Raw genomic sequence first — 18,734 nt, forward strand, 5'->3', positions numbered from 1 at the left:
ACTTCCTGTTTCCGGCGAGGCGACGGTTAGTTAGCGGTGCGGAGCTGAGGGGAGAGAAGTGAGGCGGTTGGACGCTGCTGCTGGAGAAGGAAAGGGAAAATGGGAGCTGAGAGACCGCCTTTCTGAGGTTTTTGCGACTACATTCAAAGCGGTTTACATTATATTCAGGTACTTATTTGAAAAGTCTAAAGGATAAGTTGAATGGTAGGACGCGGAGGTGGGGGGGGGGGGGGATTTTGCAGAAAAGGATATCGTGAGCGTGCGAAGTGTCTCCTGCAGGTCTTGCACATCTGAGTTGCCGCTTCCCACGCTTAGTGCCGCCTTGGAATCTGGAAATGCGATTTCCCCTTTTTACCATGTTGAATATAACTTAAGTAATGCCACACTGGGAAAAGACCAAAGGTCCATCGAGCCCAGCATCCTGTCCATGACAGCAGCCAATCCAGGCCAAGGGCACCTGGCAAGCTTCCCAAACGTACAAACATTCTATACAATCAAGCCATTGTGACATCACTAATGAGGTTGGCTCTTATTGGTGGAATGAGCCACTATGACATCACAATAGGTTAAATCACTGCTCTATGTAATAAAGGTGAGCCAAGTAGAGGACATAAGTAATGCCACACTGGGAAAAGACCAAGGGTCCATCGAGCCCAGCATCCTGTCCACAACAGCGGCCAATCCAGGCCAAGGGCACCTGGCAAGCTTCCCAAACGTACAAACATTCTATACAATCAAGCCATTGTGACATCACTAATGAGGTTGGCTCTTATTGGTGGAATGAGCCACTATGACATCACAATAGGTTAAATCACTGCTCTATGTAATAAAAGTGAGCCAAGTAGAGGACATAAGTAATGCCACACTGGGAAAAGACCAAAGGTCCATCGAGCCCAGCATCCTGTCCATGACAGCAGCCAATCCAGGCCAAGGGCACCTGGCAAGCTTCCCAAACGTACAAACATTCTATACAATCAAGCCATTGTGACATCACTAATGAGGTTGGCTCTTATTGGTGGAATGAGCCACTATGACATCACAATAGGTTAAATCACTGCTCTATGTAATAAAGGTGAGCCAAGTAGAGGACATAAGTAATGCCACACTGGGAAAAGACCAAGGGTCCATGAGCCCAGCATCCTGTCCACAACAGCGGCCAATCCAGGCCAAGGGCACCTGGCAAGCTTCCCAAACGTACAAACATTCTATACAATCAAGCCATTGTGACATCACTAATGAGGTTGGCTCTTATTGGTGGAATGAGCCACTATGACATCACAATAGGTTAAATCACTGCTCTATGTAATAAAAGTGAGCCAAGTAGAGGACATAAGTAATGCCACACTGGGAAAAGACCAAGGGTCCATCGAGCCCAGCATCCTGTCCACGACAGCGGCCAATCCAGGCCAAGGGCACCTGGCAAGCTTCCCAAACGTACAAACATTCTATACAATCAAGCCATTGTGACATCACTAATGAGGTTGGCTCTTATTGGTGGAATGAGCCACTATGACATCACAATAGGTTAAATCACTGCTCTATGTAATAAAAGTGAGCCAAGTAGAGGACATAAGTAATGCCACACTGGGAAAAGACCAAGGGTCCGTCGAGCCCAGCATCCTGTCCACGACAGCGGCCAATCCAGGCCAAGGGCACCTGGCAAGCTTCCCAAACGTACAAACATTCTATACAATCAAGCCATTCTGACATCACTAATGAGGTTGGCTCTTATTGGTGGAATGAGCCACTATGACATCACAATAGGTTAAATCACTGCTCTATGTAATAAAAGTGAGCCAAGTAGAGGACATAAGTAATGCCACACTGGGAAAAGACCAAGGGTCCATCGAGCCCAGCATCCTGTCCACAACAGCGGCCAATCCAGGCCAAGGGCACCTGGCAAGCTTCCCAAACGTACAAACATTCTATACAATCAAGCCATTGTGACATCACTAATGAGGTTGGCTCTTATTGGTGGAATGAGCCACTATGACATCACAATAGGTTAAATCACTGCTCTATGTAATAAAAGTGAGCCAAGTAGAGGACATAAGTAATGCCACACTGGGAAAAGACCAAGGGTCCATCGAGCCCAGCATCCTGTCCACGACAGCGGCCAATCCAGGCCAAGGGCACCTGGCAAGCTTCCCAAACGTACAAACATTCTATACAATCAAGCCATTGTGACATCACTAATGAGGTTGGCTCTTATTGGTGGAATGAGCCACTATGACATCACAATAGGTTAAATCACTGCTCTATGTAATAAAAGTGAGCCAAGTAGAGGACATAAGTACATAAGTAATGCCACACTGGGAAAAGACCAAGGGTCCATCGAGCCCAGCATCCTGTCCACGACAACGGCCAATCCAGGCCAAGGGCACCTGGCGAGCTTCCCAAATGTACAAACATTCTATACATGTTATTCCTGGAATTGTGGATTTCTCCCACCTTTCTAAATCATTTTCTGTGTGAAGCATGTTCTAGTATGGAAATGGCTTTTATAAGCTTGTTGTGTGAATGTGTGTTTGGTGCACCTTACGTGTTAACAGGAGCATGTGCACTTTTAACAGGTCTGGGTGGAGGTGTTCTGAGGTTAGTATGTAGATGGAGCTATTGTGTATGCCTGTGTGTCAGGCACCAGCCTCCATACTAGTAAAAGTACTGGTAAAGTTCACATTCTGTACCTTCATCTGCTGGTTAGGAACAGACAGCAGTACTGAAGGTGAGGTCGCACCAAGGTTTAGTGACACATAGTAACATAGTAGGTGACGGCAGAAAAAGACCTGTATGGTCCATCCAGTCTGCCCAACAAGATAAACTCATATGTGCTACTTTATGTGTATACCCGACCTTGATTTGCATTTCATGTCCTCTAGTTCTACCGCCTTCCCGTCTCCGGAACAGGTTCGTTTGCGGATTAATACATTTCAAACATTTGCTCATCTGTATCATATCACCCCTGTTTCTCTTTTCCTCCAGGGTATACATGTTCAGGTCAGCAAGTCTCTCCTCATACGTCTTGTAATGCAAATCCCATACCATTTTTGTAGCTTTTCTTTGCACCGCTTCAGTTCTTTTTACATCCTTAGCAAGATATGGCCTCCAAAGCTGAACACATTACTCTAGGTGAGGCCTCACCAACAACTTGTACAGGGGCATCAACACCTCCTTTCATCTGCTGGTCACACCTCTCTCTATACAGCCTAGTAACCTTCTGGCTACGGCTACCGCCTTGCCACACTGTTTTGTCGCCTTCAGATCCTCAGATACTAAGAGAGAGACATTGAGTGTATAAAAAATATTTGGACCTGTCTGAGGCCTGTATTCGTTCTTCGCAGATGGTTCAGTATTCAACTGTGTATCTGTTGTTGAATGGTTCATAAAGCTTTACATCACACTTTTCATTATTTAAAATAGTTGATACAAGCGACGCCTGAAGCCTGTTCCCACAGCAACCACCATCTTGGTATGTCCAAAACAAACTGTCAGCTGCTGCATCCATGTTGTTGTTGTGCATTGTTTTATTTATATTTAGAAACATGCAGGCTTGTGCAGCATAAGGATGTACACAGAGGAACTACGTATGGGAAGCTTTCAAATAAATAAAAAAGCTGTCAGAATATGGTGGTCATGTACTGTTCTGCAAACTTTTTGGTCAGATGTTGCAAGCTCTCTCACTAAAGCACTGAAGGTTGATTTCCCCTGTGATCCTAAATGGTGCCTTCTGGGGGGAGGGAATAGAAGGGGTTCGAAATGGCATAGACGGGTAAAACGCATAAGTCTGGCGGCAGCGAAGTCCCTTATAGCTTTTCATTGGAAATCGAAATTGGGACCGACCGGACAGCAATGGGCAGCAAAAATTAAAATAGTGGCCGAGATGGAGAAACTAACAGATCGCAGACTGGGGCGATTAAAATTAGATGCTGAGGAGTGGGTGCGTTTGGATAACATACTGGGTGAAATGTAAAGTTTAAGTTACTATACATAGGGGAAGGGAAGGGAGTTAGTTTGGGTGGGAAAGGGAGGGAGGGGGAAGGGGAATAAATAGATCAAGGAAGGGAGGAGGGGGGGATAAAAACGGAGAGTGGGTAGGTCGAAAAGAGAACTATGCACTTATACATGTAAATGTTTAACCTTGGAGGTATATTGTTCTACAAGGAATGTAATACGTGTTCAGTATTTTGAGGTGTTATGCTTGTTAAGCTCTCAATAAAAACTTTAAAGTAAAAAAAAAAAAAAAGCTGTCAGAGAGCACGTGGAGTGGTGAAAGGCTTCCAGGAGGAAGGGGGTTCTGTGTACGAGACAGTAGAATCGCTGAGAGAGAGGGAGACAGAATCAATATTCAGTCTGTACCACAAGTCTTTCCTGCCAGTTAAATCGCTTTGCATCAGGCGATTGGAGTGTAATCGTGGGATAGACAGAGGCATCCTGGCCATTGTCTTTTTTGAGATGGGGGGAAAAAATAAAATAAAGGTATATAGCGCAGCACTGAAATCCACAATACAGCATTGCAAATAAGAAAGGGAGCTCTCTTCAGTCAACTTTTAAGGAGTATAAAAATGCTGTAGGATAGCAGGAGAGTCCAGGAGAATAATCCACAGAGTAAAAAACATCTAAACGTATTTTTAAAAAACACAAAAACAAAAGGGAAAAATATATGTAAAAAGTCTGCATCTTAATGATTGTATAACAAAAAAGTGAATTTTTAAAGGTTTACTAAGAGGATCTGGGAGAATTCTGAGGATCCTGCAGTATCCTTCCTTTACCTTTTGCCGCTCTGGAGCACTGACAATTACATTAACCCTCCTCCCCTTTCACAGATCCCTCAAAAACTCCCTAAATCCCCCCACCCCCGATCCCCTCTTAACAGAGAGAATGCAAAACCTAGGAGGTGTAATACAACAGTATAAACCTCACAAGTTTGCTATCATTTTAGACAAACCAATATGGCGGCAAGCTCAGCCCACTGGCTTCAGCCCAGATAATGGGCCAGATAGGCTCATATCATCTCCTGTCAATAAACCTCCTTGGGTCACACCACAGAGTGATATAGTAACTAATATGTTAGAGGCATTATAATATTCTTGATCTTATTCTCCATCCTTTTCCTAATAATTCTGAGCACCCTGTTTGCTTTTTTGGCTGCCATAACACACTGAGTTTCAGTTCCTAGATCTTTTTCTTGTGTGGTGACTTCTAAGGTAAAGCCTAGTACCAGGTAACTATGACTTAGATTATTCTTCCCAATGTGCATCACTGGTCTACTGTTGGAAACAGCATACTGGGCTAGATGGACCAAAGGTCTGACCCAGTTTGGCTGTTCTTATGTTCTGCAGAGGTTTTCCTTATGGAGAAAGTTTTTTTGATCTGAACTTATACTGCTTGAGTAAAGTAACACTGAAGGATTCCAGCAGGCACCCGTCATTATACCAGTGAAGTCACTGGAAAAGTTCACTTTTCTCTACTTCCATCTGCTGGTCGGAAAGAGACAGAAGCCATTGGGGCAGACTGGGCTAGTAGGGCTTGAGGAAAGGAAATAAGCATTCATAAATTTCACCATTCATTTTATTTTTAATGTGTTCTATGGGTTTGGTTTACTAGAGTGTTTTTTTTAATTTTCTTTTTCTGATTTGGGGTGATAGTCGAGCCTTAAATCTCTCTTGGCTGCTGTTGAATTTTCTGCAGGCAGTGAAATACTTTTTTGTTGGACCAATGTAAGAATTCCCAAGAATGTTGCTTTATTTTTTATGGTGGTTAGATGCTCGTCAAAAGCAGCTGAATTCAGTTTTATCTTAATACTTTTTTTCTGATGTTTAGAACAGGTTTGTTCTGTGTGAATTGTTTCCTACAGCATGCAGTATCAAGATGAACTGTCAGTCACAAGTGCTGGAGGTGTCTGTGGAAGGTTACTTTGCTTTACCCTCATCCTCCTCCACCGGAGCTCTGGGAAGTTCCACTACAAGAAGGAATGGATCTATTCCATTGGAAAAGTGGGAACACAAGTCATGGGTTGTAACTTATGTGAGAGTGTCATCTAATGGACTTAACAGCACTTTAAGAAAGGCTATGGGAGATTTCTAGGTAAAGTAGAGTTACCCATCTGTGCAAAGAGGTCATGGGATAACACTTCATCTGTAAACATGCTTGTGAAGTAAACCCAAAACAGGATATAAACAAAGGAATTGTAAGAGCTATGGAAGCACTTCACTTAGATGTCGAAGAAAACACTTTGCATGAAAGAGACTCCTCATTTGGCAAAATAAAAATGTAGCAGAAGTTCTTGTCAGTGCTTAAATAGGCAAACTATAATGGCCAGCTTAAATTCTTAAGCCAAACATTTAGAAGTAGGGTAGTGGAGTTGGTACACCAAACCTCCGCCTACTCTTATTTTTCTACTTCCATCTTTGAATCCTTTTGTTATTAGGCTTTAAATTTTTTGTCCTGAATCTTAAGTATTGGTACTTACAAATATAAAATAAATTTAATGTATATTATAACATTTTTTTAAATTTCAAAGCTGAAGTCAGAATCAATACATTTTTACTGACTGACTCCACAAGCGTGTTTAGAAGGTAGCTGAATTTGACAGTCGTGGTTTATCCCACGATCTGCTCTCCTATGTTGTTACAGCAGCCAGGATATTAATTGCTAAGAACTGGAAACAACTGGGGGCACCCTCGGTGGACCAAGTGTTGGCAAAGACAGATTATTGTTGCCTGATGGACAAACTCACAGCCCTGAGGCGTGGAGGAATGGTGAGATTTTTAAAAACATGGACACCATATCTGGAGTGGCGAGGGCTAGATGTGTGACCTGCTTACTGGGGGACTTATAGTACATGAAGAGACTGATATATTCCTGAGATGCTCTGAGGGGGGCAGGGGAGGGAATGGGGAAATTTGAAGTTGTTTTATGAGCTGAGGATTAGAATAATGTACTGTTTACAATGATGTTATGCAATGTTAAAGGAAAACGTTAATAAAAACATTAAAAAAAAAAAAAAAAAGAAGGTAGCTGAATTTGGCATTTACTAGTCATTTATATAGTTAAGTAGAAATCAAACAATGTTTATACTAGGACATATTTCTGTTGTATTTTTTTCTGTCTGAAATTAATTTTTCCTGTCTTTTCTAGAATACTTCACAAAGCTGAAAGTGATGGACTAGGATTGATATCCCTGGAATTTTACCAAATAATATATCATGTTGGCCTTTCTCAGATGATTCACACCAACCATGGGATGCACTCAAGGTCATTATGAAGTTGGTTGATGAGCAAGAGCAGCAGAGATGCCAGGAAAAGGTTGAGGATAAACTTGGTGGAAAGATCAACGTTATAGAAATGATGAACAGACATGAATATGTGCCACAGATGCTACCACAGTCAGAGATGAACAATGCTTTTTTAAATTATTTATACAATTTATTACAATATAGTCTTGTACAGAAAAAATTCTACAGCTACAAACTATTATTAATGAAATTACATATAGTAATATATAGTAAAGGAAAGTAAATACCACAATAGGAAGAAGACCTGGACAGAAAACTGACAAAAAAAAAATCAACAATCAGCTAGCAAAAAGTAGAAAAAAAGCACTATGTTCTGGGAGCATTTAAGTTTACAATAGATACAAGTCTTAAGCAAGATCTACACTTGAAGCTCCCTCTTACTATTAATAAAGGTGACTGTGGAACTTAGAAAAATATACTTCTCAGACTATACATTTACCTGAATTTGGACAGTGGTTTTGAGCTTTGACAGATGTTTAAAGAATGCTCAGTTTTACTTACATCAGCTTTACTGGCTTCTAGGAAGCTTTTGTAGTTACACCAGCTACAGCAAACTGAGGCTAATTTACACAGCTTAGGTATACCCAGCTGAACTGGACAGAGTACCTTCCTTCCTGAAAGGACATGGTATTTTAAGTATGTAAATTTCCGACTTGGTTCTTTTGTTGTTCAGAGCTCATCCCAGAGAAGGAGGTAAGAGAAGGCGCAATGCTGTACAATGGTAGGGGGGAGAGGGCAGGCAGGAGAGACGATGATAATCTTGTATTTTCTCCCCATCTATATAAGTGTTCCAAAACTATTGCCCTAGAGCCTCAGCAACATTTAGGGCTTCTTTTACAAAGCCGCGCTACCAATTCTTGGTGCGGCAAATGAGAGAAAGACCATTCAAATCCTATGGGCTTCCTCTCATTTGCCTCACGGGAATCGCTAGAGTGGCTCTGTAAAAGAAGCCCTTAGAAAGCAAAACATACAGTTCTTTTCAAATTTATACTGTGGCTGCACTGATTCTTACTCACTGTGATGGTGAACCTCACTTTTTGCGATGGTCCACCCTTGGCATCTCTGTATATTGCTCCAACCCAAAGATTAGAACAAGTGACAGTCACTGATTTATGAAGCCAGTTCTCTCCTCTCATATGTATTTATTTATTACATTTGTACCCTGCGGTTTCCCATATATAGTAAACATAGTAACATAGTAGATGACGGCAGAAAAAGACCTGCACGGTCCATCCAGTCTGCCCAACAAGATAACTCATATTTGCTGCTTTTTGTGTATACCCTACTTTGATTTGTACCTGTGCTCTTCAGGGCACAGACCATATAAGTCTGCCCAGCACTATCCCCGCCTCCCAACCACCGGCTCTGGCACAGACCATATAAGTCTGTCCAGCACTATCCTCACCTCCCAACCACCAGCCCTGCCTCCCAACCACCGGCTCTGGCACAGACCGTACAAGTCTGTCCAGCACTATCCCTGCTTCCCAACCACCAGTCCCGCTGCCCACCACTGGCTCTGGCACAGACCGTATAAGTCTGCCCAGCACTATCCACGCCTCCCAACCACCAGCCCCGCCTCCCGATCTTGACTAAGCAGGTTCAATGCGGCTTACATAGCAAATAGAATTACAAGTTTTGAATGAGAATATTACAAATTGTAGTAAACATGGTAATAGTGGGGTTTTAAGGATATGTAAATTAAACATGGAGAAGTAAACAGATGTGCAAAAGGAAAGGAGTTTGGGAGAGGTAAGGAGTAGGAAGAATGGAGAAGACAAGAGTGGGGGATGAGCATAAGGAGAGTGGGAGACATGGTCTAAGGTATAATAATCTTCAGGACAGGAATCATGTGGTGGGCTTAAAAAGTTAAGTTGGGTCATTAGGGTAAGCTAATGTATACTGTCTCAAAGGGGTTTTTGACTAATGATTAATTTGGACTGCAGCCTGTAGTGTCTCACTGGTCATCCCTTTCTGATGTGAACGTTTGACCTCACCGAAACCTCAGCTGCTGAGAATAAAGCTCTCTTTCCTCTGTTGTATATATTCTGCATTCCAAAGGGAGAGTGTTTACACAAAGCTGTGCTCCATACACTGGATTTTACACTGACTGAGTGGATTACTGTTTGTTGAGACTTGTGCACTTAGTGCAGTTTGGTGGAATTGAACCCTGAGGCAGGAGTTTGTTTACGCTGAAACATGGCCTGTGTCGAGTCATTATTAAAGTACACTTGTTCTATTCTTCAGAGCCCTTTGTGCTTTTCTTTGGACTGTTTGGCTTGTATACTTTGAACCTCTCCATTTGTATATTGCTTCCAGCTCCGCAGCCCTAACAAGCTGTGCATATGGTGATCAGAAAGCTCCTTCATAAGAACAGAAGCGTTGCCATACTAGGACAGACCAAATGTACATCAAGTTCAGTTTCCTGTTTCCAACAGTGACCAATCCAGGTCACAAGTACCTTGCAAGATCCCAGAAGGGTAAAACAGATTCTATGCTGCTTATCCTAGAAATAAGTAGTGGATTTTCCCGTCCATCGTAATAATGGCATGCTGTTCTTTGACAGACACAATGACAGTCCAAAAAGCAAGCAAACAGCGCTTTTGCACAAATTGTGTTCCTTTCATATACTGCCTTTCCTTACTTACAAAGAAGGAGTTGGTAATTCAGATCTCTATAGTTTTGTGCATAAATTTAGAAAGCAGAAGGGCAGAGAGTATCTTTGGGGCCAAATAAACATCCTTCTTCTGTGTGTTTTGATCTTATTACACACACAGAAGACATTGTTATTGTTATACTAAGTAGACTGTATAAAGTCTTTCTACTCTAATATATTTATGTGAACACCATTTTTTTTTTGTCTTTTGATTTGTATAAAGATTTGTGCACTACAGAGTCTCTCTATCCTTGTAGATCATGTGAACATCTACTTGTTATTTGTTTTATATAAATATTTGTATATTACTTTCTAATATTATTGTTATGCTGTATTTTTTTATTTTAAGATGCCATAAATATGTCTTTTTCAAACTCCTGATACAGGCACATTAGCTGAAACACGGTGCCGTGTTGAGCCCATTCATGCAATAAACTTGTGTTGATTCATCATTATCATCCATGTGTCTTCTTCTGGAAGTGTTCTGTTGACCACACTACTCCTTCTTTTCAGCATCCTTTCTTCATAGTTTTCTACATTCCTTCACTTTGTAGTAGCTTTTCGAGTGTTCCCTTGAAATTACAACATGACATTTCAGCCATAGGACGAAGTTCTGAGCTACAGTGAGGAATACCTCAATTGCCTTGGTCAAGTGGTAGACCATATTACCAAAGAAGACATTATTAATCCACCTGTGACATCATTGTTGGATAGATGGACCGATGTTATTAGCATTCAGAAAAATGCTATATGTAACAAATTGCATTTTATTAGCATGATTAACTATTGTTGAGCAAAATGGATACCTAGGAGCTTATGTATTTCAAAAGGCCTGACTATGATTTTAGATGATCATGGTGTTCTATTTTAAATAAGTGTACATTAGACCTTATGATTTTACTAGCAGAAACAGCTAAAAACAAAAGCAATACCTTAAAAGAAACCAGTGATGAAAAACTTAAAACCCTTTAAAAAAGATTATCCTACGAGGAGTTGATTAGGTCAGTGGGGTTCCGATTGTCTGGGGGGTTGAGGGGGGGGGGGGAGGATATTCCTAAAACTGTTGAAAAAGTTGCTGATGTTTGTACATTTGTCAATGTTCAATAAAATCTTCCAAAAATTTAAAAAAAAAGAAAAGATTATCCTAATTTTGATTTAGTATCTCAAGATGTCAAGCAATATCTGGATAAATTCAAAAATGAGATTAGGGAGACCAAGGATAGTAAATTCAACTGAGATTAAGCTGATTACAGGAAGGGGTCTATTTACTCTTTTAGTAAAGCAAGAAATTATAATTCCAGACCCACTTATACCTTTACCACAGCTTGTACCCCATTTGGTTCAAAGAAGTGAACACATACATAAGGACCAAAGTAGAAAAAGAATTAGAAGTGACTTAAGCAATGTATTTACTTCTCCACTCCACAGTCCAATTACCTCACCAACACCTGTACATCCAGAACCTCCTCAAGATTATTTTAGACCCGATGTGGAAGAGAGAACAAAGAATAACGCAATCCAGACATTCGGCTCCATACAGAGGATATCCTCCAGTACAAGACAGATTTTGAGGTAGAGGATGGGTGAGAGGCAGGAGCAGCTACTGACCATATTGACAAGTGAGCAGAGAACACCGTCTGAACAGCTGGAAATAGAGATTCCTTAGCATATGCAGCAGATGAATCCAAGAACTGTTGGGTTGTGTCCATCTACCAGCAGGTGGAGATAGAGATTACAAAGCTGAAGGCAGTGATAACAGACGGCCAGCTCCTCCTCCACCTCAGTACATCTCTATGTCCAGAAGGTGGTGGACGGCGCTTCAGATCTCTGGCGAGTTGTTCCCCGAACAGGGTTGGTGAGTTCTTGAATCCTTGTGGGAGATGAGTCCACGTCAGTTGTTGTTTGGCCCCGGTCTGCAAATCCTCCCACGTGAAGGCAAAGACCGCCTGGCAGTCTCTGGCGAGTGGTATGGAGAAAAAGGCGTCTTTCAAGTCTATGATGCTGTACTATTTAGCTTGAGCCGGCACCTGAGCCAGGATGGAGTAAGGATTGGGTACTAGGGCAACTATGTCCATCACTTGGTTATTGACCTTTTTTAGGTCTTGGACTGGCCGGTATTCCGTGGTCCCTGGTTTCTTGACCGGCAATAATGGAGTGTTCCAGGAGGATCTGGTCAGCTTCAAGACTCCAAGGTGGAGGAGGCGGAGGAGCCTCGGCTTTCTCATCTGGGGATCCGAGGGCGATCGGGGACAGATTTGTCCGGCAGTAACCTCCTCACGTCCATATTTTTGTCGTCTTTCCTCGCATTCTGCTTTCCAATGGCCTTCTTGTTTGCAATAAGCGCACTGGTTTCTTCCTAAAGGGGGGTCTACTCCCCTGTCATCCTCTGGTTCCCCCACTCCTTGGGGGTCCTCTTTCCTGACTCCCTGCCCGGGTGTCCTTCAAGGCAGCCGCTAAAAGACTTACTTTCTCTCGCATTCGTCTACTTCTCTCTTTTCTTCTTGGTCTCTATTCCCAAACACTATCCGCCATTGGCCTTTAATTGACTAATGCTCATTTCTTCAAATCCTTCGGTTTTCTGTAACTTCTTGCGTATGTCCGGGGCGGACTGACTAACGAAACTCATGACTAACATTTGCCGGTTGTTAGGGTCCTCTGGGTCGAAAGGGCTGTGTTTCCGGTATGCGTCCATCAATCTTTCCAAGAAGTCCCCGGGTCTTTTTTCCTTTTTCTGGGTTATATCGTGGATTCTGTTAATGTTGGTGATCTTTCTTTTTCCCTTTTTCAGGGCCTCCAGATAGGCTTGTTGGTATGCGGCAATGCGATTCCGCCCTTCCTGGGTCTGATGGTCCCATCGGGGGTCAGTAGTCGGGACAAGTTGGTTGGTACGGGTAGCTGGATCGTCTCCCTGGGGGGGTGATCGCCCTGACAGCGTCTTCCATATTTTGTTGCACTTGGCGGCGTTCCTCTGTACTGAGGAGATAGGACCCCAGTTGTCGCCTGTCTGCCCAGTTTGGGTTGTGACTGGTAATTAGGCCCGTCACCATCTCGATCATCTGTTCAGGCTTCTTTTCATAAGAGGGACCGTGGAGTTTCCAGTTAAGGAGGTCGGAACTAGTGAAGGGTATGTAAGTGTACATTGTCAGTGGTAGGGGTTGAGCCAGGCCTTCACCCACGGCTACCTGGGGAACATAGTTGGTAGTCTGTCGGATGGGAAATGTATTCGTTGGCTTGCCATGCTGGCTGTCAGGACTAGTTCCTCGTTTCTTTGGGGCCTTCTGAAGTGCCGTGGTCTTCCGGGGAATTTTGCTATGGGTGCCGGGTCCTAGACCTCCGGTAGTAGAGGACGTGGTCACACTAAGAGGTGCGGTCGAGTCCGGGGAGGCCTGTTGCTCTCTCTCTTCATCGTGATCAGAGCCAGATTCATCTTGGACTGAGCCAACAGGTGACCGGTCTCCGGGACCCGGCAAGTTTGGCAGGTTAGGATATAAAGGACTGTAAGGTGGGGGTAAAACCTCCTCCTCTTCGAGGTTTGGGAATATAGTCTTTGCAGGGGGTGCAGTAGGGGTAGGGGTTTTGCTGGGTTTTATACTGGTTCCTCTGTTTGTAATTTCTATCGCGGCCATGGTTGGTGTGGCCATGGTGGTCACTCTATTTTTCTTTTTCTCCCGTCTATTATTCCTGTCCTTCATTTGTGCCATCATGATGAGAGCAGCCGCTTCAACTCCCCTTCTTACCCACTTTGGGGGATCCCTGATATGGTATGTCATTAGGGTGGCCTGGATTGCCCTCAATGATAACTATGTTCTGAACCCAGGCCGCTTGGCTGAATGCGAAAGATCCGGCCATTCAACTATCTGGCCGAGTCCTGGCCCCATGACTTGGCATCTTTGGATCATACTTCCCTTTGTACATAGTTTCTGGTCGAACACTTCGCTAAAATGTTCAGTCATTAGGTCTAAGGGTGTGGACCCACCCCCGCCCATCCTGGCCTGAGTACAAAAGGATAGTAGACAGAAAAAGGGGAAAGGGTTGGTGGAGGGGTAAGGGGTCCCATTCCACCGGACACGTGAGGGTTTTTCAGCCTGCACCGGCTGGGACGCGGTCACCCAGCCCAGACCCGCAGTGCCAGTCACACTCTTTCACAAAACAAGAAACCCGACCTCCCGTTCCTCCGAGTCTCGGGCGGGTTTCGGAACCTAGTTCCTACTCGGCGCCCAGTGGGGGTTGATCAGGCCCCCCTTCGGTCCTTTAACAGACTGGCCAAATTCCCAAGTATACTCGCCTGGCTTCAGGATACCTCGGGGATGAAAGTTTGTCTTGTTCGGATCCTGCAGCCCTGGTGCAGGTCACCCGGTCCTGTGCAGCCCCTCTTCTGGGCGGTCGGACACTTAACTCAGTGGTGCGCACTCACCGATCGGCCAGAGAGGGGCCGCCTGTCCCGACGTGACCGTGCGCCAAAGGGGGAAGAATATCCTCGTTCCCTGAGCCTCCTGGCTGGCTCGCCAGAAATGTAACCGGATATTAGCAAGTAAATAAAGAGGCTCGAGGCAACAGATCCGAATCAAGAAAACTTTATTGCTAGCAGTGACGCAGCTGAGTGGCTCAGTAACACTGCGTGCCCTGTATCATTTGCCACTAACATTTATAGGTTTTATCAGCAGTCATGCGTATTGAGTTCACAAAAGATTACACAGAAGTCAGGAAATCGAAACTTAACACACAGTTCATTTTCATTGCACAGACCAAAGGAATATACTGATAAGCATATGGCAGAAGCGAAACTCAGCACAAGCTATAACTGTTATCTGGTTGGACCTGCTTCCTCTAGGCAAACTGTCCTTTTTGCAAGCTTCAGCAGTTCAGCTAATTATTACAAGTTATAGCTTCTTTAGCAAAAACACAATACAGTGTCGTTTATAGCAAAAGCCTAACCCTGAATCTCCAGTCTCTGTAAAGCTGCCCCCAACAGCCTAAGTGGGTACATTGATAGCAATAGGCCTCACTGTGGTGAGTTTAGATTTTCTTATAGTTCCTGTGTTGGCTAAGGCTGTTCCTGGTGTGGGGAAACAGTGAACAGCATCGGAGCAGGACTCGTATGTTGGGCCTCTGAATGGGCCTATTTAGTATTTTTATTTACAGACTTCTCTGTCCCCTCAGTTTTTTTTTTAGGGCAGTTTCTTGAACAGCTTGGAAGTTTCCCTTCTTCCTTTGTGAAACTCTCTTTATACTGGTAGTACAGTTATTGCCTGTGAGCACACCACCCTGAGTGTGCCTGATCTCTGATCTTGGAAGCTCAGCAGGGTTGGGCCTGGCTGGTTTCAACTTGGATGGGAGACTGCCTAGGAATACCAGGTGCAGTAGGTTTTCTTTTTTTTTTTCTGCACCTTTTGCTCCTTTACAATTACAAGTGGCAGTTTCTAGGTTTAGTGCCTTTGGCTCCACCTTTCTGTGGGAAATGTTACATATTGTTATTTTCTGGGGCTAGTGCTCTGGTCCCCATGGAACCTCAGTGCTGTTGTTTTGAGGGCTGTTGCTCCAGGTGCAGTAGCTTCAGCAAAATAGTTATGTTTTTCTGGAAGATGGTTGGCTTTCAGCCTGAAGGTCACAGGTTTAAGGCTGGTTTGTGCATCATATTCTTTTCTATGGGGCATATTTTACTTCCCTCTCTCATACTGCTTGCCTTGACAAGCAGTTCTTTCCATAGCTGGGACAGTTTACACTAGGCTACAGTGCCAAAGGTTAGCAGTGGTGGTTTCCCCACAGCAGCTCTGCTCTTCTAGTTTTGCTGTCTGACTCTGATCAAAGTATTTTATTCCAGCTCCAGCTTCCACTCTATCTGTGGCACTTCTAGCTAGCTGTTTGTTGCAGTGTCTCTAAGGCTTTTAATGCACTTTTTCTTTATATTGGCTAGCTATATTCAGAGCTACTTCAATTTAGCCTGCACTTCAATTTTCCCTGCACTTCTCCCTTAGGAAGCATTTCTTTTGTTTCCTCTTTGGCCCCATCATCTGCGGTTTCTTTGTTTGGCCGTTCTGATCCCTCATGTTCAGTTCCAGGCTTTGCGTGTCAGCATGGCTATGGCTCCATTCACCTTTTCCTAGGTTTGGGAATTTTACGGCATTCTCTGCAAGGACAGCATCAGAGTGCACCTCACTCTAGATGAGATCCAAGAGTTTATCTTCCCGGGTCTTCTTGGAATCGTCGTCCCATTCCAGACAGCTCTGGTACGATTTTTTTCTTAACCGAGGACTGGAGGATCTATGTTCAGACTTGGGTGCGCAGTCTGCTCAGGGTGCTGAGTCCTCGGGCCTGGCTATGCATTTATGTCTTGGGCTTTGTGGCGGACACTTTGGAGGTAGTGCTGTGGGCGGTGCTCATAGACAACATTTACAGCTCTTGCTTCTCGACGGGTGGTCTCCTGTGTTCCAGGAGTGTCAGCAGTGTCTTGTGTGGCTGTTCTCGGTACGCCGGCACATGAACTGGTGGCTTCACAATTCCTCCCTGTGGATGCCTTTGGCACCTCCGCAGTGGATGGTGGTGGTCACGGATGCAAGTCTCAGATGGCACAGGGGAGGGTGTACCCGATCTCCCGCCTGGATCTGCTTTTGGTGCTGTTCGTCTTCTAGCCTTTCAGGACACATTGCAGGCCAGACAGTGCTTGTGCCGTCTCCCTCACCTGGACCTGCTTTTGGTGCTGTTCATCTTCTAGCACTTCAGGACACGTTGCAGGCTAGGCAGTGCTTCTGCCATTGGAGAAGATGAGGCGGTGGCTGCTTCTTCAACAGAGTGGGACTCGGAGTCAGACTGTGGCCATCAAGGCGTGTCGCCTCCATGGAATGGGCAGAGGACCTCGTGTTCTGTTTCTACACGGCCCACTTTGCGGGCTTTTCCTACGGTGAGTTCTCATTTCTGTCACCTTCTGGTCTCGGCAGAATGGTTATTCCGCACCAGTGCTTCTCCAACATGGCCTCAGGTAGAGAGCTCCGTAGGTAGATTGTAGTAGATCGGGTATCTTTAAATAACAATAAAAATCAGACAAAAGATTGCCAATTAATACTGTCAAGTACTAAGCATGATGTACTTAGGAACAACAAACATAGTTTGAAATGTCTATATGCGAATGCCAGGAGCCTAAGAAATAAGATGGGGGAGTTGGAATATATTGCACTAAATGAAAAATTAGATATAATAGGCATCTCTGAGACCTGGTGGAAGGAGGATAACCAGTGGGACACTGTCATACCGGGGTACAAATTATATCGTAGTGATAGGGTGAATCGGATTGGTGGAGGGGTAGCATTGTATATTAACGAGAGCCTTGAATCAAATAGATTGAAAATTCTGCAGGAAACAAAACACTCCTTGGAATCACTGTGGATTGAAATTCCATGTGCAAAGGGGAAAAGGATAGTGATAGGAGTGTACTACCGTCCGCCTGGCCAGGACGAACAGACGGATGCGGAAATGTTAAAGGAAATCAGGGACGCAAACAAACTGGGCAACACAATAATAATGGGGGATTTCAATTACCCGCATATAGACTGGGTTAATGTAACATCTGTACACGCAAGGGACATAAGATTTCTTGATGAAATCAAGGACAGCTTCATGGAACAGCTAGTTCAGGAGCCGACAAGAGAAGGAAAAATACTAGACTTAGTCCTTAGTGGTGCTCATGATCTAGTGCAGGGGGTAACGATACGAGGGCCGCTTGATAACAGTGATCATAATATGATCGGTTTTGATATTGGCATTGAAGGAAGTGAAACTAGGAAATCAAGTACGCTAGCGTTTAACTATAGAAAAGGTGATTACGACAAAATGAGAAAAATGGTGAAAAAAAGACTGAAAGGAGCAGCTCGCAGAGTAAAAAACTTGCATCAGGCGTGGATGCTGTTTAAAAACACCATCCTGGAGGTTCAGGACAAATATATTCCACGTATTAGAAAAAAGGGAAAAAAGACTAAACGTCAGCCGGCGTGGCTAAACAGTAAGATAAAGGAAATCATTAGAGCCAAAAAACAATCCTTCAGAAAGTGGAGAAGAGAACCAACTGAAAGTAACAGGATAGATCATAAGGAATGCCAAGCCAAATGCAAAGCGGAGATAAGGAGGGCAAAAAAGGACTTTGAGAAGAAATTAGCGTTGGAAGCAAAAATACATAGTAAAATTTTTTAGATACATTAAAAGCAGGAAACCGGCCAAAGAGTCGGTTGGGCCGCTGGACGAAAATGGTGTTAAAGGGGCGATCAAGGAGGACAAAGCCGTAGCGGAGAAATTAAATGAATTCTTTGCTTCGGTCTTCACCGAGGAGGATTTGGGGGGGACACCGGTGCCGGAAAGAATATTTGAAGCGGGGGAGTCGGAGAAACTAAACAAATTCTCTGTAACCTTGGAGGATGTAATGGGTCAGTTCAGCAAGCTGAAGAGTAGTAAATCACCGGGACCTGATGGTATTCATCCCAGAGTATTAATAGAACTAAAAAATGAACTTGCGGAGCTACTGTTAGAAATATGCAATCTGTCCCTAAAATCGAGTGTAGTACCGGAAGACTGGAGGGTAGCCAATGTTACTCTGATTTTTAAGAAGGGTTCCAGAGGAGATCCGGGAAATTATAGACCGGTGAGTCTGACGTCGGTGCCGGGCAAGATGTTGGAGGCTATTATTAAGAATAAAATTGCAGAGCATATACAAAAACATGGACTGATGAGACAAAGTCAGCACGGATTTAGTGAAGGGAAGTCTTGCCTCACCAATCTAATGCATTTTTTTGAGGGGGTAA

The 18,734-nt window shown here is 43.9% G+C and overlaps 1 long non-coding RNA gene across 1 annotated transcript; it reads left to right on the plus strand.

The window, feature by feature from the left end:
• Positions 1-24: 24 nt before the first annotated feature.
• LOC115469958 lies at positions 25-8,301 on the plus strand. The gene is made up of 2 exons (XR_003942097.1): positions 25-168; positions 7,138-8,301. It is a non-coding gene; the product is annotated as an uncharacterized LOC115469958 (long non-coding RNA).
• The last annotated feature ends 10,433 nt before the right edge of the window (positions 8,302-18,734 follow it).

Source organism: Microcaecilia unicolor, chromosome 5 (assembly GCF_901765095.1).
Source record: "Microcaecilia unicolor chromosome 5, aMicUni1.1, whole genome shotgun sequence".
In the NCBI taxonomy this organism is placed as follows: Eukaryota; Metazoa; Chordata; class Amphibia; order Gymnophiona; family Siphonopidae; genus Microcaecilia; species Microcaecilia unicolor.